General features: G+C 31.2%; 1 protein-coding gene across 2 annotated transcripts in view; it reads left to right on the top strand.

The window, feature by feature from the left end:
• Positions 1-359: 359 nt before the first annotated feature.
• Positions 360-27,709, top strand: part of LOC143054569 (prostaglandin E2 receptor EP3 subtype-like) — a 68,248-nt gene continuing 40,898 nt past the window's right edge. Inside the window, exon 1 of one of the 2 annotated variants that reach the window (XM_076227593.1) lies at positions 360-524. The gene's annotated coding sequence lies outside the window, so the exon portion shown is untranslated. Of the gene's footprint in view, positions 525-18,112; positions 18,250-27,709 lie in introns of those variants that run through there. The other variant, XM_076227599.1, reaches the window with a different exon arrangement.

The raw sequence follows: 27,709 nt of genomic DNA, 5'->3' as shown, positions 1-27,709 counted from the left end.
ACCTGCTTAACATTATTGAATAACACCTCTTAAAGAATGTTTACAGTACCTGAATGTTAAGTACTGAATATGCATGCTGATATAGATTTTGTATCTACTTACACTCTATAGTATGTATCATCTTCATAAAACCTTTGTACTATACAAACATTGATTGTGTTTCAAGTGGATAGTTCGTTACATAATTCACTTTTCTGTCTGCAAATATTGATGTTGTAATTGGAACATGTGACTTTATTTGCTAATAATGCAAAAACTGAAAATTGTTTTATTTTATCAGGCCTCATGGTCATAAAAATTTTCTGCATGATTTTTGTACTCAGACTCGAAAATCAACCAATCAAATTTCATGTTTCAAGCACTGAGCAAAATTTTATGCTTTCAAGGCCAGGTATTCTGATAATTACATTTTCTTGGAAATACAGTAAGTTTGGAGCTTATCGTGTTTAATGAATATTGAAGACGGGATAATTTTCTGTTAACTGCGTGTCTATTGATACTTTGTTTCCTAAAGTTTCAAGGAGGTAAGTGAACTGTTTTCCTACTATGAATAAGATTTATGAGATTCAAGAAGAACTAATTTGCAACGTTAGAACCTCTTTTAATGATACCTTGTTTGTATGGTTTTCTTTGTTCTAGACCAAAACATTAATATATTCTGATAGTTTTTATTCAACAACAGTATTGCACTCGCTGTTAATATTTGCGGACATTTTAACGAACTGTTATCCAGTCAATATATGTCATGTATGACTTTTGAACAACGGTATACTACTGTTGCCTATATTTTTTTTCATGTATACATGTATACATGTATGCATGTATATAGTAAATACTTTATCTAGTGGGACAAAATCTCAATTAAAGTTAACATTAAAAATATTGTAACTTACTAGAAAAATAAATTATAATGTATTTCTCGAGGGAACGACAACTTGACATACCATAAATTGTGTCATTCTTGCAAAATCTTTGCCTGATTTGTTCAATGTTAACAGCCTGTTGAAAGACACAATTTTTGCTCATATGTATGTATGTAGTATTAAGTCAATTCAGACGACCGAATTTTAAAAAAGTATCCGACAACTACTATAAAAAAAACAAGATATTTTATTTAAAACCTCAGACAAAATATTTAGCAACTTTTTCTTGGGTAAATAAAATGTATGCTATTTTTTTATGTTATGTATTTCTTATTATGTTAAATATTTTGTTTCATTTCATTTTTATAGCACAAATTTAGTCCATACATTCTTCAAAATAAAGATACATAGAATAAATAAAACTATGTATTTGTGTTTCATTATTTTGATAACGTTTACATTTCATTTGGAAAAAAACATTGATAAAAAAAATGTAATAATTAAACCGAACAATATTGACCGTTGCTGTTATAAAATATTAGTTTCATAGATGACCAAGGATAAGTTTGAATTGACTATACTGTTCCCTTTCTCGCGAATGTGAATAAGACTTATCAACGGTTTATCGGTAAATTGAATTTCTAAACAATGTATGAATTATATAGATATCTAAATAGAAATTGGAATCAAATAAAAAAACTCATATCTTCAAGAATGTATAGGTTTTAAGTGAAAATTATGTTATTAAGTAAACAAAACATATTCATAAATAGATTTGCTTATATCATGCTGCGTTAACCTGTGAAGCAAGGTCGTTAATTTTCATAGTAATTACTTGCACTGTACAAGTGACATGAAGACAACGGATATAGAATTGTATTGTATACCAAATAGATGTTTCAAAGAAAAAGTGTTTAAATTATAGCTGTAATATTAGCGTTAATCCAATAATTCTACCATATCACAATAACACAATGTATAAGTACCGAGCCACTAAAAATGAATATTACCAAAAATAGACTAAACAGTTAAAGTAATAATTCACAAAGACAAATAAAAGAACACTGTAACATGTAATTAAGATGATTAACAACGTTAGTACCTGGAATCTATAATTCAAGACCATTGAGTATGTTTTTATACATTCATTATAATATACGTTATTTTCTCAGACCTCGATATTTTTGTTATTATACTTTTTATAGCAGCTTATATATTAAAATGCTCGCTGCATAATAAAAAGTCTTAAATAAACTCGTCATATATACCAGGATTAAAATTTGGGACACTAGAAGCGCGTTTTGTCTTCGAAAGATTCATGAATACCGCTCGAATTACAATGTAAAATAGGCTAAATAAAGTACGAAAGTCATTCTGTATAATGCAGCTCTTATAAAATAAAATATTGTTTTTTTTAGCACAATCAATTCTGTTATCACTTTCAAACTGACAGTAATAGAGAATATTATGTAAAGGCATAGTCTCAAAACTATATTCTGAATTCTAAATCAGAGTGTTAATTATTCTTTTGGTGGTGTATCTACAATAAGTCGTCACATAAAAGTGTTATTCGCTGTTCATAAATCAACATTCTAATTCATAAAATTTAATTTTCGTCCTAGTAAGACACTAATAAACAAAAGTAAAAAACTGTTCTCTCAGTTGCGTCACTGTATCTGACGGCAATATAGACAAATGGGTTCAATTTAACGGAGAGCTTAACTAATATTGTTTTAATCAAAGAAAACTGTTTTAAAACATTGAGTATAGTATAGTTCTATATATCAGTTGTGTATTTAACATTTCTGCTCGAAAATAAGACATTAACTACAATTACTACAATTATTTTGAAAGTATTTTCAGTAGAGGGTTCCGTATTCTTGCATTAAATCACCCCGGTTTTTAGTAGTATTCTCGTTTCTATATGAACTTCTATAAAATACTTCACCGCATAACTTAATCGTGTTCACTAAAATACTATTATTCTATTATAAAGTAGAAGAACATTTGTAGAAAAAAAAAACAAACAAAACCAATAAATTAAAATAGTAAAAAAAAAGTTTAGTCTGACCAACACATTAGTCATGTATATATTAAAATGTTCGATAAAGTTCTATTTTCGGCGTTCCTGATGAAGATAAATCCAGACAAGATTTTCGGACAAACGAAACTTATAAGATATAGGTGAAAGAAAGCAAATGACATTCAAACTCATAAGTCGAAACAACGCCATGGTAAAAAACAAATACACTTAACACAACATTGATAACTAAAGACTGAGCAACACGAACCCTACCAAAAGCTGGGGGTGATCTCGATTGCTCTGAAAGTGTAAACAAATTCTTCTTCGCATGTCACACCTGTCATATTACTGCTGTAGAAATACGTTGATAAGTTATATCATGTGATTAGATATCTCGTAATAGATGATTGCTACTGATAAAGTGTAATTTTCTTTTTTGCAAAATTAAAACACCTCGTTTTATTAAATATAGCTTCTGATATCACTTGCTTGTTAGTTCAAAGCAGTAAAACAAGAACAAGTTATAGTTTTATATTTCCTTAAACATAGCACCGAGAAATAAGACTGTGACATATATTACATTTTTTTTAAAACAATTCATTATGGTGTTCCGAATCCTTGCATGAAGCCAGTGATGTATACAAGCATAATAACACCCGTGTTTCGATATATTATTATTAAGAACTGCTTCAAACGAAATATAAAACAAATGTAAAAATACAAAATGGAGATGATTTGGTATGATCAGCAATATTAATATCATCGCATACAAGTTTATTGGTGCTTTTAAGTGCAGAATAATATTAAACTGGTGGTGTCGGAATAACATTAGTAAATCAACATTGTATCTAAACTGAAGTGGGATTGATATGTTCGCGGTGAAATTTAAATTCTCACGAATATATAAAGTTACTCTTCGAAGTTCTTCCTATTGCCAAAATGCACTTGAAAAAGCAATATAAAAGTATCGATGTCATGCTATTCGGACACATGCATGACCGGCTTTGACAAGAACGTTATTTACTAATGTGTTTCTTTACACTTTTTCAAGTGTTTGATTTAAGTTTCATTGCTTACGACATCCTTCACGCACCAATTTAACAACTAATTTGCTATTTTTCTCAAATGAAATTTTACATAATCGACTACATTTGCTATATTAACGAATTTGTATTACAATATTTCTCTTCGGAATACTTTTCTCATTTCTTTAAAATGACACAAAGCGACTAACTCATATCATCAGTAAAATAAATGCAGATAAACAATGTTAAAAAAAACATACATGAAACGACAATGCAAAAAAGTCAATTGAATTTAAATATTTAGCAATAGTGTTGACTAGAACGGAGGAAGCGCAGGCGAAAAAAATATCACCCCTACAACTAGTGATGTCACTATCAGTGTTATATTGCTTTTCTTTACCAGCAGATAAGCATGGATATGATTATGCCAACATCAAAATTTAATCTAAAAGCAGAATCAATCAATGTGTTTTTATTCATAAAAGTCATGTGAAAGATTAACTAGTGTATAACCTTATAATAGGTTTCCATATAACAAAATCGGACACCATACGCGCGTGTTCGATCTACAAAAGACTCATCAGAATAAAGAACGTGAAAAAGGCATTATAAACACAAAGTTAATGAACTTTGAAGAACCAAAGTTCAGAGGTTATTTGCGGTATATAGTACATCTACGATAATCTATTCAGGTTGTAGAAAATCCTTATACTAAATGTTTTTATATTTATGATCTACGTTCTCGGTTATTTTGCTGAAAACTGTGTATGATTTGAACTCGTCTAAGGAGTACTAAGCCTCCACTGTTTGTGTTTTGATTACAGAAAAACATAAAGTTACACAACTTGTACTTCAAGACAAAGTATTGACTAAGTCAATGCAGAAACAAACTTGAAGCCCATGATATCAGCATTAGACAAACAATACATAGAATAACGTTGATTAGTGAATGATGAGAGTCCTGTAAAGCACACTCAATAAACCTAAGCATGGTATCTTCTTACACCCTATAGAATGTAAACATTCCAAAATGAGACAACATAACCAAATGCTGTTATTAGCACTTCATCAGTGTATATATATATATATATATATATATATATATATATATATATATATATATATATCACTAATAAAAATACTTGTTTCAATAGTTTTTTATGACATTAACTTGGATAAAACGGATAACATGGTAATTTATCAAATCTAACTTAGAATGTAGTAATAGAACTGATTTCATTTATATTACGCACTTCCTCAGATATTTTGACAAAAGGTTTGCATGATTTGTACTTTTCTCTATAGTACAAAATACATGTATTTTCTTTTCATTTAGATAAGAAAAATTAAAATGTAACTAACATTGTAGTTTTTTTGAAAAAAACATACGGTTACAGTAAATTTAGAATTCATAAAAAAATAAGTCAATAATATTTTATTAAGGCGACTTATGCACCAGTTAAACAATATACATTATCATCTCTTGAAGAATGTTTATAGTATCTGAATGCAAGCTCGAGTAGTGAATCTGCATTCTGAAATAGATTTTGTATCTATTTACACACTAGTGTTTGAATCATCTTCATATAACCTATTTTTGACAAACGTTGATTGTGATTAAAGTGGATAGTAAGATACATAATTTTTGTTTATATTTATTGTTGTTGTAATTTGATCATGTATATTTATTTGATTAAATTGGGTCAATTGAGAATAAACAATTCAATCAGGTGTTCTAATTAGTACAAGTTCATTAGATATAGGTTGTTATGAATCTAAATTTAGTACTGTATTTTCTCTATAGTAAAATAAATAGTTTTATGCGATTCGAGTATAATTGATATGCAATCTTGTTTCATCAATACTCTGTTTGTATTTCTATAATGCAATTTTATCTCACTCAAAAGTAAATAAAATAGTTTGATATTTTAGATAGTAATAATAGTTTGCGTGCAGTTTGTGTCACAATGCATGAGGATATCTAACACGACTTTAAATTAATAGCAAATAATTCTATGAACGTGATTTTAAAGGAGTTTGCTTCATCTATGTTTAACGTCAAACATGTCATTTGTAATTTCCCATTATCCCCGAGGGTACTTAGTGGTAATGAAATCGTCAGGCAACATGGATTTGTGGTAGGTGAGTTGCATGTTATTAGGCAAAAAGTCTGCATTCTTTCTCTTTTTATAAGTGCAGACCTTCAAATCAGTTGACCCACTTTGCAATAACTACATTTTTAATGAATTGGCATGTGAACATGAAGGATATGTTTAAAACTGGACCTTGAATAAAAAGCAACCAGATACAATTAACTTTTGTTTTTAACTATCTGGGAAATTACTACATTACAGCTATTTTCAGAACATACGTTGTCTTAAATATACTGTCCTAAGTCAGGAGCAGTTTTGTCGTATGTTTATGTATTACATTATTGTTTTTCGTTCATTTTTTGTACATAAATGAGGCCGTAAGTTTTCTTGTTTGAATTGTTTTACATTGTCATTTTAGGGCCTTTTTTAGCTGCCTATGCGGTATGGGCTATGCTCAATGTTGAAGGCCGTACGGTGACCTATAGTTGTTAAATTATGTCTCATTTTTGGTCTTTTGTGGAGAGTCGTCTCATTTCCAGTCATACCACATATTCTTTTTTATATCTAAACAAAGTGTTTTCTATTTTTTGTAATTCTTAATAGTTTTACGTCCTGTTAATGCCTTCTAGGTATCTTTTGCCTCTCTTTTAAATATTTATTTTCTTTTCATACTGTTTACATAAAAAAAATCTAGTTTCAGGAATTCTACTGTTTTCCAAATGTTCATATGTAGAAAATGACATGTTTAAGTATTTCCCCTTAAATTTTATCAATTTTACATTCTTATTTTAGAGACTCTTTAATGATAATGTAATTATTTTAACCTATACGAGTGCTTTCCCTTACCTTAATTGTCGCTGATCAGGAACGCTTTTATCTATCATTCGGTTATGTTGATGGTTAATGAAAACGCATGTATCAATAGTATATAAATATGTAAAGATCTTACGGTTACACAAGGCATTATATGTATGACGTCTGATCCCCGAGTAAAATTGAGAAACAAGTTCAACATGGTTGTCACTAGCAGAGCAAGAACTACAGATCATGCAATAATATCTTTGTGTTTTGACTAGACCATCGTCGGTCAGAATTCAGTTTTCCTTTTACTGGACTCATGTTGTATGTGGTATTTTGTAGACTGTTCAGTGTCTGGTCGTCTTTTTTTCTTTTCGTGCATGTGCTTGTCTGAAAACGAAAAAAGAAAGATATCGAGTATTTAAATAATTGCTGTCATTTTGGCGTTCATCCCATTACAACACTTTAAATGTTCGCTGCATAACAACATGTCTAATAGGCATACTCTAATGCATCTACTCTACTTTAGATACAAATCACATCATTACTAATCTGCAGAAATTAAAGAATAATGTGTTTTAATGTAACGTCTAACTATCAAATTGGAGATTTTGAATTATCGTGTTAACCAATTATCAATCATTGTTTTATCTAAAGCAATATGACGGGGTATAGTTGTATGCATTGCTCATCGATCAACTTTTAATGTATTCCCTTACAAGACACTGTACATAGTCTATGAAAGCGCAAAACTGTTCTATCAGTTACAACACTATATTTATGACAAACGCGATGATTTTAATTTTTCTGTAGTCAACTTTCCATTTCTGTCTAGCAACATCCCAGCGGCACCAGCATATGGAGTATATGTGTCTCAATTGATACGTTACTCTAGAGCTAGCTCAAAGTACGTTGATTTTGTTGAACGAGGAATACTGCTTTCTCAAAAGTTGCTAAGACAGGGCTATGAATCAATCAAACTAAGGTCATCGCTCAAGACATTTTACGGTCGCCATCATGGGCTGATTGGCCATTGTGACAAAAGTGTGTCAGAAATCATATCTGATATTCTTTCTCAGTCATAATAACCTTCCATCATTATCGAACTGAACAAAGAAATAACACGACGGGTGCCGTATACGGTGCAGGAAATACTTACCCTTCCAGAGCACCTGATTTCACTCCCGGGTTTTAGTGGAGTTCGTGTTGTTTCTTAATTATTATTTATAACTGTTGATGTAAAAGAGGGGCGAAAGATACCAAAGGGACAGTCAAACTCATAAATCTAAAACAAACTGACAACGCCATGGCTAAAAAGGAAATAAGACAAACAAACAACAGCACACATGACACAACATAGAAAACTAAAGAATAAACAACACGAACCCCACCAAAAAACTAGGGGTGATCTCGGGTGCTCCGGAAGGGTAAGCAGATTCTGCTCCACATGTGGCACCCATCGTGTTGCTAATGTGATAACAAATCCGGTAAATAGTCTAATTCGGTAGGTCACATTCATGAAAGGGAAGGGGATTGTAGTTACGACGTAAGGAACATATCCGATATCATTTGTGAAACGGTTATTCCATCCTTTGGTTTTATGAGTCTTTGTTTACTCCTTGGTTTTGATTGTTATTGTCTATATTTGATTTTTCCAATATACAAAAATGTATTTGTGTCTATACTCAACTTATATTTGATTTGCTTCAACTTGGAGCTTAGTTTTTAATATATCCTCTGATAACAGTTTATTCACTTACAAGACACTAATGAAAAGAAAAAACTGTTTTCGGTGGTACTATAGAAAAATAGATTTAATCTAACATGTAAATAATCTAAAATTGTTTTCAACTCGGTAAAATGTTTACCAAGGTATACAATTACTCTTGCTAGTGCAATTATCAGTTGTGAAATCAATATAGCACTTCAAAATAAAAATATGACATTATTCACAAACGTTTTGAAATTCAGTAATACGTACCGTGAAAAATTACTATGAATCAAATACCCAATTCTCTGAAACTGACATCAATTAAATGATTGGATTATGTATGCCTCCTTATGTGTAGATGACTGTTTTTAACAGAAAATTGGACTTTCGATGTGTTCCTATACTTTGTCGACTTATTCATTATGCGGTGATTATATTCAACTCATCTTTCTCTTTCGAACTTGAAAACAAGAATACCACGGGTATAGTTGAGGCAATCTTGTATCATGACTTACATCTAGACATTCGCAATAAGTAAAAAAATCTTTACTACAAAAGAGATTATTTCAGCTTTCCAATTACAAAAATGAAAAATAAATAAGCCAACCAGAGCGTTTGCCGTATCATGGTTTTTAGATCACAAGAACCACAACTATTATACCTCCTTAGAAAGGACAATTATTTTTCCCGTTTATCTACATGTAAGCTACAATTATACTACGATGATATATAGCTATATATATGGACTCTCTGTATTCTGTCTACTGTTTTCTTTGAAATGACTATTTAAGGGGTCATACCAATTGCAAATATGTTGAAATAAGTAAAACATGTGGGAAAAAGAATATGTCCATAGAACACGGATGCCACATCGGCACTATCATTTTCTATGTTCAGTGGACCGTTACATGGGGTAAAATCTCTAATTTGGCATAAAAGATTAGAAAGATTATATAATAGGGAACATAATTATTTACTAAGTGTCGAACTGATTGGACTTTAACTTCATCAAAAACTATCACAACCAATAAATTTAACTTGAAGCCGGACGGACTAACGAACGAACGAACGAACGAACGAACTAACGGACGCACATACTAGAAAAAAACAATGCCCTTAAATGGAGTAAACATTTATTGTTGAGGGTGAAAGTAGTGATTTGACCAAAATGAAAGTAGGGTAGAGATTTGAGGAAGGCAGAACTTTTTCGGGACGTCGGGATCGTGTGTTTTTAAGCTCGGGATTTTGGGATTGATCCTTACGTGAATATTTTTTTTTTCGAATTTCGGGATGTCGGGATATGAATTTCTTTAAATTCGGCACCTCGGGAGTTCAGGTTTTTAAGCCCGGGATTTCGGGATCAGGACCCCTGCGACCCGTGACCCCTCAAATTAGCCTTCGTTATGTATACAAGATTCAAATCCTACCATTGGCATGTTAATACACGTGATAGGGCTCTCAAAAGAAGAAAAGCACTAATGGATTGTCCTAGAAGCATATTTAATTTTATTAGAATAATAATGGTCTATAAGCAGTTGCATTTATTTCATGTTTGAAGCGGTGCAAATTTTAAATTTGATAATTTGATTTGACTTTTACCCCATAAAAAATGCATTGTAGCAATGGTGAAGAACAATTGTAGTCTGAGGCCGGAAACATGAAAATAATTGAATTTAACAGAAAGAAAACAGATAACAGACTTTGGAAAAAGTGAGAGGGCTTTTGATACCTTTTATTAAATTCTGCAGACATAATATGTTTTACAAAGAATCATTCTACAACAGTTTACAACTGGGTATGCCCGCGATTTCGCGGGTGTAATCTATTGTCATTTGATGTAAATTTAAATGAAATATGGAAAATTATGAAAAAAAGTTGTTAAAGTAAGGTACCCAGTTTGTTTGGGCGGGTTTTTTTTCATATTCAGGTTCCACAAGATTAAATCAATTTTTAGATGTCGTGAGTGTAACTAGTCCATTAAACATTGCCAAACCTCCTTGATTTCCTGTACTTTAACGGCATTTGTTAAACTTTTTGGGGGATTTATCGTCAATTCTATGATATGTAGCTGCACAACTCTGCAAACGACACAAAGCTTTATACTTCTTTGTCATTTGACATAGAAAAAAATGATTAGCGTATTCAATGTGTACATTTTTCTTTGTAAAACCTTCATATAAATGAGATGTATTAAATTAGACGAAACGGCGAGTTCCAAAAATCAAATGTCAAAACATTGCATACTGTATTTGTAATTAAGCGGTTTATTCTTAACATTGTTTTCGAATCAGTTAAGTCTGAATGACTTCGTTCAATGACATAGTTTGGTTCATGTGCGCAGGAATATTGATGATGACAGACAAAATCTAATTACATTAACGTCTGAGCAGTTGAAAATAAACTCATCATAGATACCAGGATTGAAATTTTGTATTTACGCCAGACGCACAATTCGTCTACAAAAGACTCATCAGTGACGCTCGATTAAAAAAAAAGTTTAAAAAGCCAAATAAAGTATGACGTTGAGCATTGGGGCCCAAAAATTACCAAAGGTTTGGCCAAAAACAGCTAAGGTAATCTATTCCTGTGGTAGAAAAGACTTAGCATTTAAAAAATTAAAATTTTGTAAATATTTTTTTTTTTATTATTCTGACCATATCAATGATTATTAGTGTCAAAACAGAAGTGCTGACTACTGGGCTGGTGATACATTCGGTAAATTAAAAGTACACCAGCAGTGGCATCGACCAAGTGGTTGTAAATAAATTCATCATAGAAACCAGGCTTGAAATTTTTTATTTACGCGCGTTTCGTCTACAAAAGATTCATCAGTGACACTCGAATAAAAAAAACAAGCAACAGCAATGACGGCATGTGATAGCAAACATTCAGTGAAACTGCAGTCGAGATAAACATTGGATTTTTTTCTATACTTTTTTTAACTGAAAATTTTCAAAATACTCTCAGATAAAAATGGAAAAAAAAATTTTGCATATCCAATATTATTCTATGTAATCGCTAAAGGATGAGTTTCACTTACGGCCAAATAAACGATAACCACTCAATAACAAGATCCGAACTTGGGTTCGACAAATATTTTGCATTTGTACAAGTTGACTAGAGTGAAAAAAAAAATTGTTTTCTTGTCTCAGGAATAGATTACCTTAGTCGTTTTTGGCACAACTGTTTGGAATTTTGAGTCCTCAATGCTCTTCAACTTTGTACTTGTTTGGCTTTATAAACTATTTTGATCACTGATGAGTCTAATGTAGACAAAACGCACGTCTGGCGTACTAAATTATAATCATGGTACCTTTGTTAACTGTTATCATATAGAAAAAGGTCAAAAGAAAAGGGACTTCTTGGTATCTTTTGTTTATAAATATGATCGGGAATTAGATCGAATCTGGTTCCTCTTTACCTTTATATCGGAATAAAAAATTGACAATATTTCCTGTTTCAATAGCAATCAATAAAACTGCATTCGGCATTAATGTTGTAATTCTGGAAACATCCGCTTATGAATGATTAATTTTGAAGAGAAAATCTAAACAAATACGACATAACAACAATTACTACATGTCATTTTTCTCAAAAGGGATTGTCCATGCACAGTGGACATATTAATAGAATATTAAGTGAGACAGTTGTAATTTTCATAGTCACGTGATCAATTTTCAAATAACTCAAACGGTATAGCATAATATGTTGTTCATTTGAGTTATTAAGTCGTTAATTCTATTTATCCAGAGATCTAAGTTTGTTTTTATATAAAACACATAGTATTGAATGTTTACATTTCATTTCCACTTTTTCACTAAAATAAATAAGCAGCGATACGTTTTGCTATATCAAATTTCGTCTCTTGAGATTGCAATGCTGAATCGGAAATTACGGTAATAAGACTTAACTAAAATGCTGAGATGTTTTCTAGATATTGAGTACCCTTACATTAAATGCTTGAAGTTGTGTTATCAAGTAATCACGATGAAAATGAATCAATATAGGAACGGGTTAGGGTTTTATAAAGTGAAATCGTCTAATTTGTGGTGACTATGCAGGTGTTAAATATTGGTTTAGTAAATACAATCAACTCTCTCAACCACAGTGACAATGCTGCAATCAGCATAAGTTTGGAATATATACCACTCTTTTTCGCCATATAAGTTCAATAAACAATGTTTTCTTCAGAAAAGTTCCCTAAACAATATTTTCTGCACAGAACTATAAAGATTATATATAAAAAAGTAAATATCAGACATTCCAACAACAATCCATAGGAGTCTAAATTACAAAGAGGTAAGCATTTTGAAGTCAATTTATGGCCTTCAAAAGCAAAACACCTATCGTATACTAGTTACCTCGACATGGCAAAATGTGAAACAATTAAAGAGGATGATTTATAGCAAATTAGTTATTCAAAACAAATATAAAAGAAATGACCAAACGATAACCACTGAATTACAGGCTCGTTACCACGGTTAGAAATATAAAGAATGTGTCGATGACATTAATCTGATACTTCGTGCAGGGAGCTTGTCACGTTTTCAACAAGTTAAAATAAAAATAAAAATCTACAACTCTTTTAGTAGTCCATTTGATAAGATTGTTGCGCAGTACTAAATACTACATAATAACTGGCAACATGAATAAACCGATGTTAAAAACTCGTAAATATATTTTGAAATAAATAATCATATGAACCTCAACCTGAATTAAACTAGGCTATTTCAAAAATGTGTTCATCGAATTGACTCCAATTCTCATAATTGATTTAAAACATACTAAAACATATATCCAAATTACAATAAATCGAAAATGAACAGTTATTAATGCATGTACTAGATAATATGTATCAGAGTTTTGTGTGAATTATTGTCGAAACGCCATCTAGTTTACTATCGTGATGACCTCCGAAAACTGCCGAAGGTCATATAACAAGATATGAACATAAACAAAAAAGATATCCACCTCATGCAATTGGATTTTTCTATGTCTGTTTTATTTCATGTTTTCGGTTGAAAAATGAGTTAATCATTGTTTTACCTGTATAAGAATAAGTTTATTTTAGATCGAATCAGTCAATCAAATGATTTACCTTTGTTTCACTTTCAATGTTGATTTCCTTTCCTTATAATATCAGAACATGCATATTTCTACCGTTATCTATCTCTTGCTAAGGGATCACACTGAATGTCACATGACTATGAATTAAAAGAGGGCCAAAGATACCAAAGGGACAGTCAAACTAATAAATTGAAAATAAACTGACAACACCTGGCTAAAAATGAAAAAGACAAACAGACAAACAATAGAACACATGACACAACATAGAAAAATAAAGAATAAGCAACACGAACCCCACCAAAAACTAGGGGTGATCTCAGGTGCTCCGGAGGGGTAAGCAGATCCTGCTCCTCATGTGGCACCCGTCGTCTTGCTTATATTATAATAAAATTGAGGTCGAATTATTCACTTGCAAGTGAATAATTCATCATAAATATTTCTTCGCTTATTTTGACAAAATAAAACCATACTGCCTATTAAAAGCGAATTATCATTTCACTATTTCACGTTTTTAAATGATTGTACAACAAAATATATTTAATTTTTTTTTATATATATCTCGTAGCTAGTGCCCCTTTAACAACTCGAATGCACGATCTAACAATACCAACTGTTGCATATTATAGTTGCATTTTTCTGGAAATGCAATTTCAAATAATGTGTGTTTATTACAACAATTATTGGCAACGAAACAATTAACTTTTCTATAAACATTTAGTAAGTATGTAAATCCTGTAATTATACATTGGTTTATTTTGATGCAAAATTGAAATGCACTAAAACAATAATTTATTCATGGCTGGCTTTTGAAAGATAATAAAACATGGACGCCCTTGTACTTTTGTTACGTACACTTGGGTTTTGTTGTAATTAGATGTAATACAGGTTCCCGTGCATTGTTTAATAATTTATTTTCAAAGCTGTTTGATTCAAGTTTGTTATGCGTATATTATTTCCTATGTAGACTTTTATTGAGCCAGTTTATTTAAAATGTGCACGTTCTTGTAATTAATGAAAAAATCCTTTTAAATTAGATTATTACGGAAGCAATTTAATTGATTATATCAGCAATTTAGTTCTATTTAAGAAATATATTAAAATAAAAATAGCCACAGTTTGATATAAACAGCATTCTCGTAGACTAAAACACGAATTATATGTCTCTTTTTGTTTGAAATATACCAACCAATTAACGGTTTAACAAGTTAAATCCGGATTTAAAGCTCAATTGCTAAATTTAAGTCTACATTTATGGAACCAGTTATCTGATCACGTGTCAGATACTTCATTTCAGGGAAGTTTCCTTTTACAGATAGCCGTATTTGGCACAGCTTTTTGGAATTTTGGATCCTCAATGCTCTTCAACTTTGTACTTGTTTGGCATCATTAATATTTTGATATGAGCGTCACTGATGAGTTTTGTGTAGACGAAACGCGCGTTTGCCGTACTAAATTATAATCCTGGTACCCTTGATAACTATTTACACCACTGGGTCGATGCCACTGCTGGTGGACGTTTCGTTTCCGGGGGTATCACCAGCCCAGTAGTCAACACTTCGGTGTTGACATGAATATCAACAATGTGGTCATGTGTATGAATTTCCTGTTTACAAAACTTTGAATTTTTCGGAAAAAATAAGGAATTTTTTATCCCAGGCATAGATTACCTTAGCCGTATTTGGCACAACTTTTTGGAATTTTGGATTCTCAATGCTCTTCAACTTTGTACCTGTTTGACTTCATAAGTAGTCAACACTCCGGTGTTGACATGAATATCAATTGTATGGTCATTTTATAAATAACCTGTTTCAAAACATCGAATTTTCGAAAAAAAAACTAAGGATTTCTTATCTCAGAAATTGATTACCTTCGTCGTATTTGGCGTAATTTTCTTAAATTTTAGGTCCTCAATGCTCTTCAACTTTGTACTTGTTTGGCTTCATAACTAGTTTGATCTGAGCGTCACTGATGAGTCTTATGTAGACGAAACGCGCGTCGTCTGGCGTACTAAATTTTAATCCTGGTACCTTTGATAACTATTTATATTGTAATAGCAAGAAATAGTCCCATGGACGTGATTATGCTTGTTGTTCGGTGTGAGTCAAGGCTCCGTATTGAAGGCCGTAGACCTATAATGGTTTACTTTTATAATTTTTTTATTTTTGGATTGAGAGTTGTCTCATTGGCACTTACACCACATCTTCCTATATCTATGCCTCTAGAAGATGCCTCGTATCTCACTCAACATATGACAGGAGCTTACTTTTATTACGATTTGATTATTAAATTTGCACACATGGTATCTTAAAATATTTTTACTGTAGAGGTTGTTCTGTCAAATAATTCGGTTAATCATAGTTTTACATACCATAAGGATATTTCTGAATCCCCAAAACACCAGATTATAGAAATTGTATTTTCATAGTATGACTTTGATTACTAATAATCGTTGTATTTATTGAGTAATATATTTCATTGTTATTTTGACTACCAACTTTCGGCTAAATTTTCGGGGAACGAATCAACTAGGAGAAAGGGAATACTGTTGATAATAAGACAGAATCTCATATTATCTGCAAGGTACCTGACCTAAAACAGTTCGATGCAGACGTCACAACATTTCTGGACAATACGACTACGCAACTTTTATTTAACCAATCATCGGTCTATATAGAACATGTTACATAAATTGATTACGATTAGTCATAAGACAATAAGACAAGACACAATATTGAAAATAACTACAGCAGTTGTTTTAAGTAAGTAAGTAAGTAATGACCTTATTTAAAGAGGGTGACTTAATTAGCTTTCGATAATCTACCTTGAGGCCCTCACAAAGAACAAACAGTACAAATATTACAAAGCTTACAGTTTTTAACATATAATGTAAATGCAATGTTCATGCTAACTATAAATTGTCTGTAGAACAAGAGAAAAATAAATTCATATATATATTTATATATGTATACATAAATACAAATCATTAGAATATTTGTTGTTAAGTTGTTAAAAATCATTTATAGTCAAGAAATCAACACATTTTTGTTTAAAAGTGTCCAGGTTTTCACAACATTTTATTTCGTTTGGTAGTTTATTCCAAAGTATTGATGAGCTATATGCAAAAGATTTTTTCATTGAATTTGTGTTCGGTCGTACAACAGCTAAATTATTATTTGCAGATGACCTTAGATTTCTACTATGTAGGTTAACAATTGAACAACAGAGTTCCTTTAAGTAATCAGGTGCTTTATCAGAATTTTATGAACAAAAATAAGTTTATGATATGAAATTCTAGAATTGAAATTCAGCCATTTTAGCTCTTTAAATAAACTGATACAAGGTGTTAGTATTGGTGCATCAAGTATAATCCTTGCAGCTCTTTTCTGCATTTTAAGAATTTTTTTATATCCACCCTCATAGCAATTTTCCCATATTGAGCAACAAAAATTAAATATGGACAGAATATAAGGAACTAATTTGAATTCATGCTTAATCAAACTTATAGATCAGCTGTATTACCAGAGCACACTTTTTTTCTGTTAGACAGGTACTGATATAGGTCTGTAGTTTTCTAGCAGATGTTTTCTTATTGTAAAACATTTATAACAAATCACAGCCACAGTATTGCATAATTTTCATGTTCCCATGTGTATGACATTTATTATGACGAACAATTCGTAAGCAGTGTTTTCCTATGGAAGACAAGGATGTGATTCGGGGTTATACGACGAGTGGGATAGCATTATCCTGTAACATCAATTAAAATAAATCAAAATTTGGTGACTGTTGAAGTCCAGGCGTTATGGTCCTTAAATACTTTAACTATGACGTGACTAAAAATGTAATAAACCCCCAGTTTGCTGTCGCGTTGACAGCTATATTTTATAATTGGAATGGATAGTAGGAATGTTAATTTCGTACTTGATAGAATTTTTAAAAAACTTAGCATTATCCTGTTACAACGACTATGAATAAATAAAATGTTGGTAAATATGTTCATCGCAGTTATACAATTGAGATTGACATATATGATACCACGCATATATTCAGGTTAAGTGTACTTCATATTTTGATTTGTTTACAAATTGCATTGAGGTTCCGTACAGAATTGAATTTCCAACAAAACATATGGTTTCAATTTTCTCATTGTGAAATTTCCATTTTTTATGTAACAACACCCAGTATCATCTGTAAAAGTTGTATATATCTGCGTTTCCCATCAACAATAAACGTCGTTTTGGTTCATATTTAACAGTCGGTGTCACTAGTTTACAAGCGTAACATGTGAAATGTGTTATTTAGTTTTCATAGTGATGATATATTATGATAATGCTTTAACAAAACTACGACATTTTCTATTTAATCATTAGGGATGGCTCTGTAGCACATGTCACATTCGAAGTAATTCTAAAGGAACTAATTTGAATTCATGCTTAATCAAACTTATAGATCAGCCATTGATTTAGTAATTAAAACATGTGAATGTTTTGCCAATATTGTATAAATCGTGATGGTAGTTTTGTGATCATACAATTAGCCTATATGAATTTTACTGACAGTATGGAATTATAATTTGCTATTAGCACATTTCCAATTGTTTACTGAACAAATGACGGGATATAGAACACCTTTTTGATGATTTGTTTGTGGAAACTTTTGATAACAACAGGTATGTAAGAAATTTTTACTATTACACATTTAAAGAATGAAAACATTGCAAAGGGTAAAAAACAGGTAACATACTTTCAATATAGACAAGTGCTCATGTCTGCTAAAAAGTATGATAAATACAATAACCTTCTTTTATTAATTTAATCAAACATGATTACTCTGATGAAAACAGAATAAATTATAGGACACAATATTGGAAGGTAAAATACGTAAGATATGTAGTGAGCAAGTGTTTATTTAGGAATCTAGATTTAAGATTTGCAAATATAGAAGTGGTGATTGACATTATTTGTTCGATACAATACGAGGTAGAATGCTAGATGACACAAAATGTCTACACTCCAAAGTTGCAGCTATACATCAAACATTGAAAGGTTGCATAAGAAGGAAATTTCTCTGTTCAAAAATGCTTTGTTCAAAGTTTTCGTCTTACCAACAACAGATATGGAAAAATGATTATGTATGAAAAAATATAGAAAAAAACAGTATATTACATGCATAGATAATTTATGGGCAATGAAGCGTCTATGCTGACAGATGTTTTGGTAATAAAATACAAGATAGCTTGTTAACACTTGAAAGGTGAGTAAGTGATGGAATATGATGAAAATGTAAACCATCTCCGGAATATAAACAATCTCCAAAACTTGTTATTGTTTTGTAAAGGGGAAACTAAAGCAAATTTACATGCTTGTTATTATTTCTGTGCTTTCATCTTTTAACCCTGTTTAAACTGTGTTCAAAAACTATAACTGTTTGTTATAAAAAAAAACTGATTTACAGGTGGTCTAAGTTAATAAGCTATAAAACCAGGTTTTGTTTTTCATTCGCTACGTTAATTTATCATGTTTGATATTGTCACTTTTAATTTACATCCCCTTTTAAATTTTCCCCGACAGTCGTAGTTTTCCTTATATTTTTAGTTGTAAAATGTTTTAGCAAGAATTTTAGTTCATTTATATGTTTTTGAGTTTAGTACGACGTTCATTTACATTGAATTAGTACACATTTTGTATTTAAGGGCCAGCTGATGCCCACCTCTTTTTTATTTCTATTTGAAGATAATAACTTGTATAACAAAGTTGGTATAAAATGGAAAAAAATCATATATATCTTGATTAGTTCTGAATTATTATGTCATGCTTGATGCCACATTTATCTGTAAGAATGAAAACGCTTATTCTATAGGAACTATTGATATTATTTGAGAATATTATCTGTAAGATCGGGTATTATTTTGATGTTAAATTGATTGGTGTAAGGAAACAACCATTATGTTTCTATGAATGTTAAAATGTTTTTCTCGTTAAGACATTTTCACATGAAGCTTTAATTGATTATGTTGACACTTTTTTTAGATTGACATAAATAACTCTGTCGAGATATTATTATACAATTGTTTAGGATGCACAATAGAAACATTCGGTTTAAATAAAGGCAACATTAGTATACCGGTGAAGTCAGGGCATTAAAAGTTAAGTTTAAAGTCATGCATTTTGCAGAATATGGAAGATGAAAAACAAAATCCTACCTCTTTGTCCAGTAACCATTACTATAAACTACTATCAAACATAACATTGAAAGTGTCAGCGTAATTATAATAAGAGAAGATATATTATGAAAAAAAAGATGTGGTATGATTGCCAATGAGACAACTATCCACAAAAGACCAAAATGACACAGACATTAACAACTATAGGTCACCGTACGGCCTTCAACAATGAGCAAAGCCCATACGACATAGTCAGCTATAAAAGGCCACGATAAGACAATGTAAAACAATTCAAACGAGAATACTAACGGCCTTATTTATGTAAAAAAATGAACGAAAAACAAATATGTAACACATAAACAAACGACAACCACTGAATTACAGGCTCCTTACTTGGGACAGGCACATACATAAATAATGTGGCGGGGTTAAACATGTTAGCGGGATCCCAAACCTGGGACAGTGGTATAACAGTACAACATAAGAAGGAACTATAAAAATGAGTTGAAAAAGGCTTAACTCATCAGATGGACAAAAAATACAAGTATTTAGCCACAAGTTATTAATATATATATTCCTGTAAGTTCGGTTTGGTTTTTTTTTTTTTTTTTTTTTTTTTTTTTTTTTTTTTTTTAGTTCAAATGAAATGACAACTGATATACTAAGTCCTAGATCGATGCACAAGAAAGTGAAAATTTCATATCTTCTCTCAATCATAAAATGGTTAAGTAGTGGTGCTATAAATCTGTCATTTCATACTGATAAGGCGACCGATAATATTACTTAACTAACAGATGTTTAAACACAAAATTGTAAAACTTTGAAAGTTTTAGGAAAATGCACAGGCACATTTGGGGTTGATTTTAGTTCAGTTATTAAACATTTTAGTGAAATAGATCTGACTTTTTAGCGCCAATGTATAGCTCATTAAGAGTAAGCTGTTTTACCCATTTTATCGAAAAGTAAAAATCGTCTATGTCCCTTTCCGAGAGACAGAAATTCATAAATAGTAGAATTATACATTTCAGCAGTATCAAAACAGTACAATATACTAAATGGTATGTCCCTAATCATACAGTTCTAAATTCAAATGTTTAATTTTAAATGTATGTCACAGTGAATATACATAATGGGCTCTTTATATGATATACTCCACGTACAGTATTCTACATAAAACTGTGAAAGGAATGACTTCTTCTCTTTATCTTGTTGATATTAAGTCGATGCTTCATATTTTAATATATGTAACAGTTGTTGTTTGTAATTCAATGATAATGTATACAAACATAAATGGCTTTGTGACGTTAGCCACATTTTGCATTTTTATTTCCTCTGCTTGTTTCAAAAACTTTTATTAACCAAATTGTAAATACAAACAACTTTAACATTATCCCATCATAAATTGCTGATCACGGTTTTAGTACTGTGAGTTCTATTGACAGAGTACGTTTTCGAAAACTAACGACTAACGAAAATACAGATGCACGGATTAGTCTTGCGATAAAATGGACTGTTATGTCTCTGCTTTAATGAGCTATTATGTCCGCGATAAAATGTCTCATAGTGGCTTGAAATATATTTCGCTAAAATGTCTCGCACTTCGAAATTATTGGTTTGTTTTTTTTTTTCCTGTTACGCCACGTGTTCTCGACTTTTGTTTTCTTCCTTGTAAAATACATCATATTTATCAACATTATTCAACAGCGACTATTTATTACTAACTATAACAGACACTTGTTAGTCATGAACATTTCAGTATAACTTACGATCAATTTTAGTCGTAAGAATGTCAAAAGTTTTTAACACGAGCTGTATTCTGTTACAAGGATGTTGTTTTATAATTTACTCAGTCAATAGACTGCATGACGAGTTCACAAACATCTGATTTTTCTGCATTAATGAATAATTTATCAGTTAAGAATAAAAAAAAATGTAATCGCTAAAGCCTTTGAAGTGTAATTTGATCGGAAATTAAATGGAAATTGTTTCTGTGTTTTCAACTTGGATATATATTGTGTAACTTGTTTTATTTCAGCGGAAGTTATTCAAATTAGAAAGAGGAATTATAGGTTACAATGTACCAAATAAAATTACATGGGCGCAGCCTTTTTATGAAGGGAACATGACATAGAGATAAAAATAGATGGCTCTCTGTGATTGGTTGTTATATCTTTTATATATTTTTCTTCTGGAAAGCATTATGAATGAAGTTTCATGCAAGCACAAATTTGACTTAAATGTATAGTATGAAGGGCCGGAAATATTTTTTTTATGTTGCTCAAAATTAGGGAAATTTTTCTGCGAAATCGTCAGGTATCGTGAAAAACCCCAAAATTCACCAAGAAAAGCTATGGGACCATATATATTTGAGTGCGGTAAAATCGCAAATAGATATCGAGCTTCAATTAGACAACAGCAGTTTTTCCATAATTAGTTTATTAAAAGCGCCTTTTAAGGAGATAATTGCTAAAAATAGCATTGCCGGCAATGGGGCCAACATTTAGTACTTTATATCCTATAAAGTGGTATATCAGACAAAGAGGTTGAGACAATTTCCTTTGTTTAATTTTCGCACAGGGTCGAATATCTGAAAGATGTATCTACTGGAATTAATATTGATACTCTGTATTCGTATTATAGAAACATTTTGGAATATGAAGGGCATATATTTAAAAAAAATCGAGAAGATGTTCGGCGCTTAATGGTGCCTTTTGAGGCATTTTTTATGTACAAAAAAAAAATGAAAATCTTAATTGATTTTGTAAAGTCTGAATCGAAAGAACGCCACCAATTAAAATTGATGCATTTTTTTTTCCGGCTATTTCAGGTTTTTATTATTTGATTATAGTGTCGGAAATAATCCATCAATATTGATAGAACCACAGATTACACACGTGAAGCTACAGTCCTTGGATGGTGTAAACTTCCCACTAACACCATACACCATTACACCATACACCATACACCATTACACCATACACCTTGTACCATTACACCATACACGTAACACCTTTGTACCATACACCTTACACATTACACCATGCACCATTCCCTATTCTATCTTCACGATCCGAAATTATCCACAATGCATTTAAATTTCAAATATTAAGATTATTATTATTGTTTATGTTTACAATTCGAAAAAATAAAATAAAAAGAACTTCGTTTTCAACCAATGAAATGTCGTACACCATCATTCACACCATTCCCGATCGCACGTTACATAATCACACCATTCCTCAAACACCATTACACCATTCCCCTTACACCATACACCATAGCACCATACACCTTACACCATACACGTTTTTTTTGGGAAGTTTACACCATCCAAGGGCTGTAATATATACTGTGAATTTCAGTCAATAGTTAACGACTTTGGAAAATAACTCTGGTGAGAAAATTTATGAGAAATTGTACCAACCTCTTTCATCTTCTTCATAGGAGTGACCAATTTTGTGTCTTGGATTGGTACCCTATATCCTTGTTTTTCTATCACATTTACTTGTAGGTCTATTAAATTTTTTTAACCTAATTCTTGTCTTTCGAGTTCGGCGATTTAGCGCTTGGTATAGTATAGATGACAAGCTCTATATACAGCACCAGCCGTATTCTTCTGGTATATAAAATAAATAAGAGGAAACAGTCATTCAAATCTCCTTTTTTTAAATTTTGTATATAAGAACCAAAAGAAAATAAATTTGGGAATTGGATGAATTCTAAAGGTTCATGTGTCACCTTATACGCTAGCATACCTGCAATGCGAAACCGGACTCAGTGAAAATGTCACAATAGCACAGGACACAATCGATTTACAATTTAGATGTAAATTCTGCGATCTTAATCAGAAAATATATCAATGCCATTGAGACAATTTTCCACCAGTGACCTACTGACGATGAAGTACAAAACTATACGTTATCGAACGACCTTCTATAATATGCAAAGCCAATACCGCATAATAAGCAAATGAAGACGAATGAAAAAAAATCGAAACGAGAAAACAAGACACTTATTTAGCCATGGTGTTGTCAGTTTATTTTCGAGCTATGAGTTTGACTGTCCCTCTGGTATCTTTCGCCCCGCTTTAAGATCGTATAATCTGGATCTGGTGAGTTAAATCTCAGCGTATCAGTTTACCAATTCGTGAAAGTGACTACACAACTTATGTGGTGTCACATTATCAGTCTTATCTCATAACCCTCCATAAGCAGAGTATGCGTAATATGCACAACAGCAGTAAGCTGTAATATTTCGTGATTACTTACTTAGCATTTAAATTATAATTTGGAAGTCAGCTTGCAGATCAGATAAATGTACTTTTAGTAGGAATTATTAATATGTGTTTTAAGAAAGATATAAATCGGTGACCAATTAGAGAAATACCCATTTACATATCTTATCAATAATCATTCTTTAATTCTAAACACAACGTTTATATCATACATATTTGATTTCTGTTATTTGATTCCTCATTATGATTTTGCAGCTTAAACAATAATATTGCAAGATGTTGATAATAATGTGATATGCAACATATGGGCATTTCGAAGCAAAATATTGGTTATCAGTAAATCAAAAACAAAACACAAAAGGACACGTATACCACATACAGTGTAAAGTGTATTTGTTCTAGCTAACAACCTTGTAGAATTAAACACGTACGGGTTTTTTTTGTCGACTAAATTTCACACGCACTATACAAAATAAGCCAGATGAGGGAGAAATTTCTTATCTAAAACCACTTATACATTGATCATAAATTATTGATAAATCTGTCAGCATCTAACTAAGTAGCCACACATTGCATGGATTATATTTCATATTATGACCCAAATTTAGGTTTCCCCTCTATGTATTTTTATCTCCAGTAGTTAGATGATATATTTATAGTCACAAAACAAAAGATTTAGAGAGAATGGTTTCCTGAAAATGAACTTAATTAAGGTAAGAATTTATAATTTTATTCAATTAGAAGTACTTTAAACCTTCAGTTTTTACAAAAATATATATTAATGGGTCTTTATAATGTAAAGATATCTGCAAATACATATACAATGTACATACATATCTATAAAAAAAACTAGAATACATGTATAATTTCAACTAGAATAAATTCATATCTTTCTTAACTTATTAATACTGTCCCTAAAAGATAGATTTTTACATCTTAAACAATACGTTCACTTTTTAATAGACTAGGAACTTCACAAACGTGATTTTAAATTCATTTAATTCCTCTAACAAATTATTTAAGAATACTTTTTGGTTATGTTTTGTAGAAATATGTCCAAATTTAAAGATTTGGATACCTTTAAAGAAGAAGGAATTGCAGATAATCTACTATATATTGACCAGTTATATAGCTTCATAAAAGAAAGAGTAACCGAAGATGATAAATACAAAATAAATCGACCAAATTTTGTAAGGGAGTTTAAGGGACACAAAGAAGGCATTAAATCCCTGAGTCATGGTAATGCTATTACTATTTCTTCAGCGGTCAGATACATCTTCAACCACTTCGATGACTACCGGATTTGTCAAGAAATAGGACTGCAAATATCAAGTACATCATTTAATAGCCAGTCAACGGAGCAAACTAAAACACTGTTTTCTTTGTATAAAGCCATATCTGAATTTGACACGAAGCAAATAACTTTAAAACTGAACGAGAGGTTGGAAATAGATGATACAAATTTCTGTATACCATCTATTGAAAATACTTACAGAACCGATTTTTCAGATTTTGAATGGAAAAAAATATGTATTTTCGAAAATTACTACAGTAAATATGTTACATCTTCTGAAGACCATTATGAAACTGCATTAAAACAGAAATGGGAGACATTTGAATATTTAAAGAAAATTACTTCAATGTCAAGGAACTTTGAAAAACTAAATAAAAGTACCATTAAAGCAAGAGCTATAAGACAAAAGGTATACGAACATTCCCAAAACATCTTGATATGGACAAGAAAGAAACATTTTCCTGCTGTCATTGAATCTCAACTGATGAAAAAGTTTGATATCATTAATCCAGACATAACATTTCCACCTGTATGTGTTGACACACCTCAATCTATTGACACAAACTCAGTTATGCTTATTTTTTCGTGTATAGAATCTGAAAAATATGAAGAATACACTAAGATTGCCACAAATTTTCTACAGAATAAGCATCACCTTAATGCTAGTCAAATCATCTTTGTATCACCAGAGACAATTGAAAATTACAGACGTCCAAACAACGGAATTGCAAGATTTCATTTAAGGGACGATTTGCTACAGGGGAAACTTGAAAATGACATCATTCAAGTAATTCAGCCGGCCAGACAATCCTTTAATGGAAATGAGTCCAATGAATGTGATGCCTGCTTTAATCATTGTGATTTAGTTAAACCACTATCTTTACATAACTTTGAATTGTTGCAAGAATGGTTTCTAGATATACCACTTGATATACAGATTATCCTGGACAAGTTTATAAATAGAGACTCCTTTTACAGCAGTGGCAACAAAAAAACATTCTTGCTTTCTAAAATGGAAAGATTGTATGGAGCCTACGACATACTTCTCAACACTTTTAACAAGAACTATATTGGTATACTCCAACAGGCGAACACTGATGAATTAGCAATGCATTTTCAAAGTATAACAACAGTATTTTCTATCGCTAGTAATACAGGTATCTCTACGAGTTTGGTGACAGCAGAAAAGAAGATAAAGGAAAAGGCAACAGACGACCTGTGTTACTACAATACTTACTTAAAGAAATTTCCCTTTCATTATCAAACAACTACAGGTATAGCAGATCAATTAGTAAACCTAAGAGACTGCCACCTAATACTGATGATGGATAACCTAGTTAGGATGACTTTCCGTTCTGATCCTAATCCTGGAGAAAACAGATCAGGACAACTATGCACACTGCCTTTAACATTGCAAGGTTTACCAAAAGACAGTTTAGTTACAGATTCATGGCATACTGCAGACTGTTTAAAAGATCAGAATTGTCAGTGCAAGAAAGACATCAAGCTGCGAAAGGAAGATTTTGATAATGCACTAGTATCCTTAACCAATGAGGAGACAGTTTGTTGGGAAAGATTTCAGAAGCTGTTGACATGGGGAAGTGTACCCTTATGGAAAAAACTAAGAACAAGTAAGTTTGTTAAATAAAAGTACACATATTTTGTAGTTAGTTTTCCAATAATTGACCAAAAAACACACTGAAGTGCTTACTCTATTACAGAGCCGCCACAAGACATCCTAGTGGACAGAAATTAAAGAATAAGAATAAATGGTGTTATTTTCAATTACTTTTTAGAGATGCAGTTAATACAAAAAAGAAGATGTGGTATGATTGCCAATGAGACAACTATCCACAAAATACCAAAATGACACAAACATTAACAACTACAGGTCACCGTACAGCCTTCAACAATGAGCAAAGCCCAAACCGCATAGTCAGCTATAAAAGGACCCGATAAGACAATGTAAAACAATTCAAACGAGAAAACTAACGGCCTTATTTATGTAAAAAAATGAACACTTATTTGCTTTCTAATTTAGGAAAATTGACTATTTTGAAATAGGTATTCCGTGAAGTTCACTCAAATACTGTTCTCTCACTAAATTCTTATCATCATTATAGCACTTTTTTTTTACATTTTTCAGCAAATCTTGTATCTCTTCAACAAAGTACAAATCATAATTGGACAGAAGAGGACAGTTTATCAGATTTGGTAAGTTTCTATTTAACACTTCTAATAATTATATTAACAAGGTGATAATGTAGGTAGTTATTAAGATATATTTGAAGATAGAAAGACCAATATACAAGAACATTTTTAATTGACAATTATGAAATAAAGTTTAATAGTAATGATGGCAATTACTATGAGACATATAGTTTGCACTAAAATTGGTATCGTGCATTATTTCCCCTTTCAACAGGACAAGTTTCAAA

The sequence above is a fragment of the Mytilus galloprovincialis genome, chromosome 1 (assembly GCF_965363235.1).
Source record: "Mytilus galloprovincialis chromosome 1, xbMytGall1.hap1.1, whole genome shotgun sequence".
Taxonomy (NCBI): Eukaryota; Metazoa; Mollusca; class Bivalvia; order Mytilida; family Mytilidae; genus Mytilus; species Mytilus galloprovincialis.
This window is presented reverse-complemented; position numbering and strand designations above follow the sequence as displayed.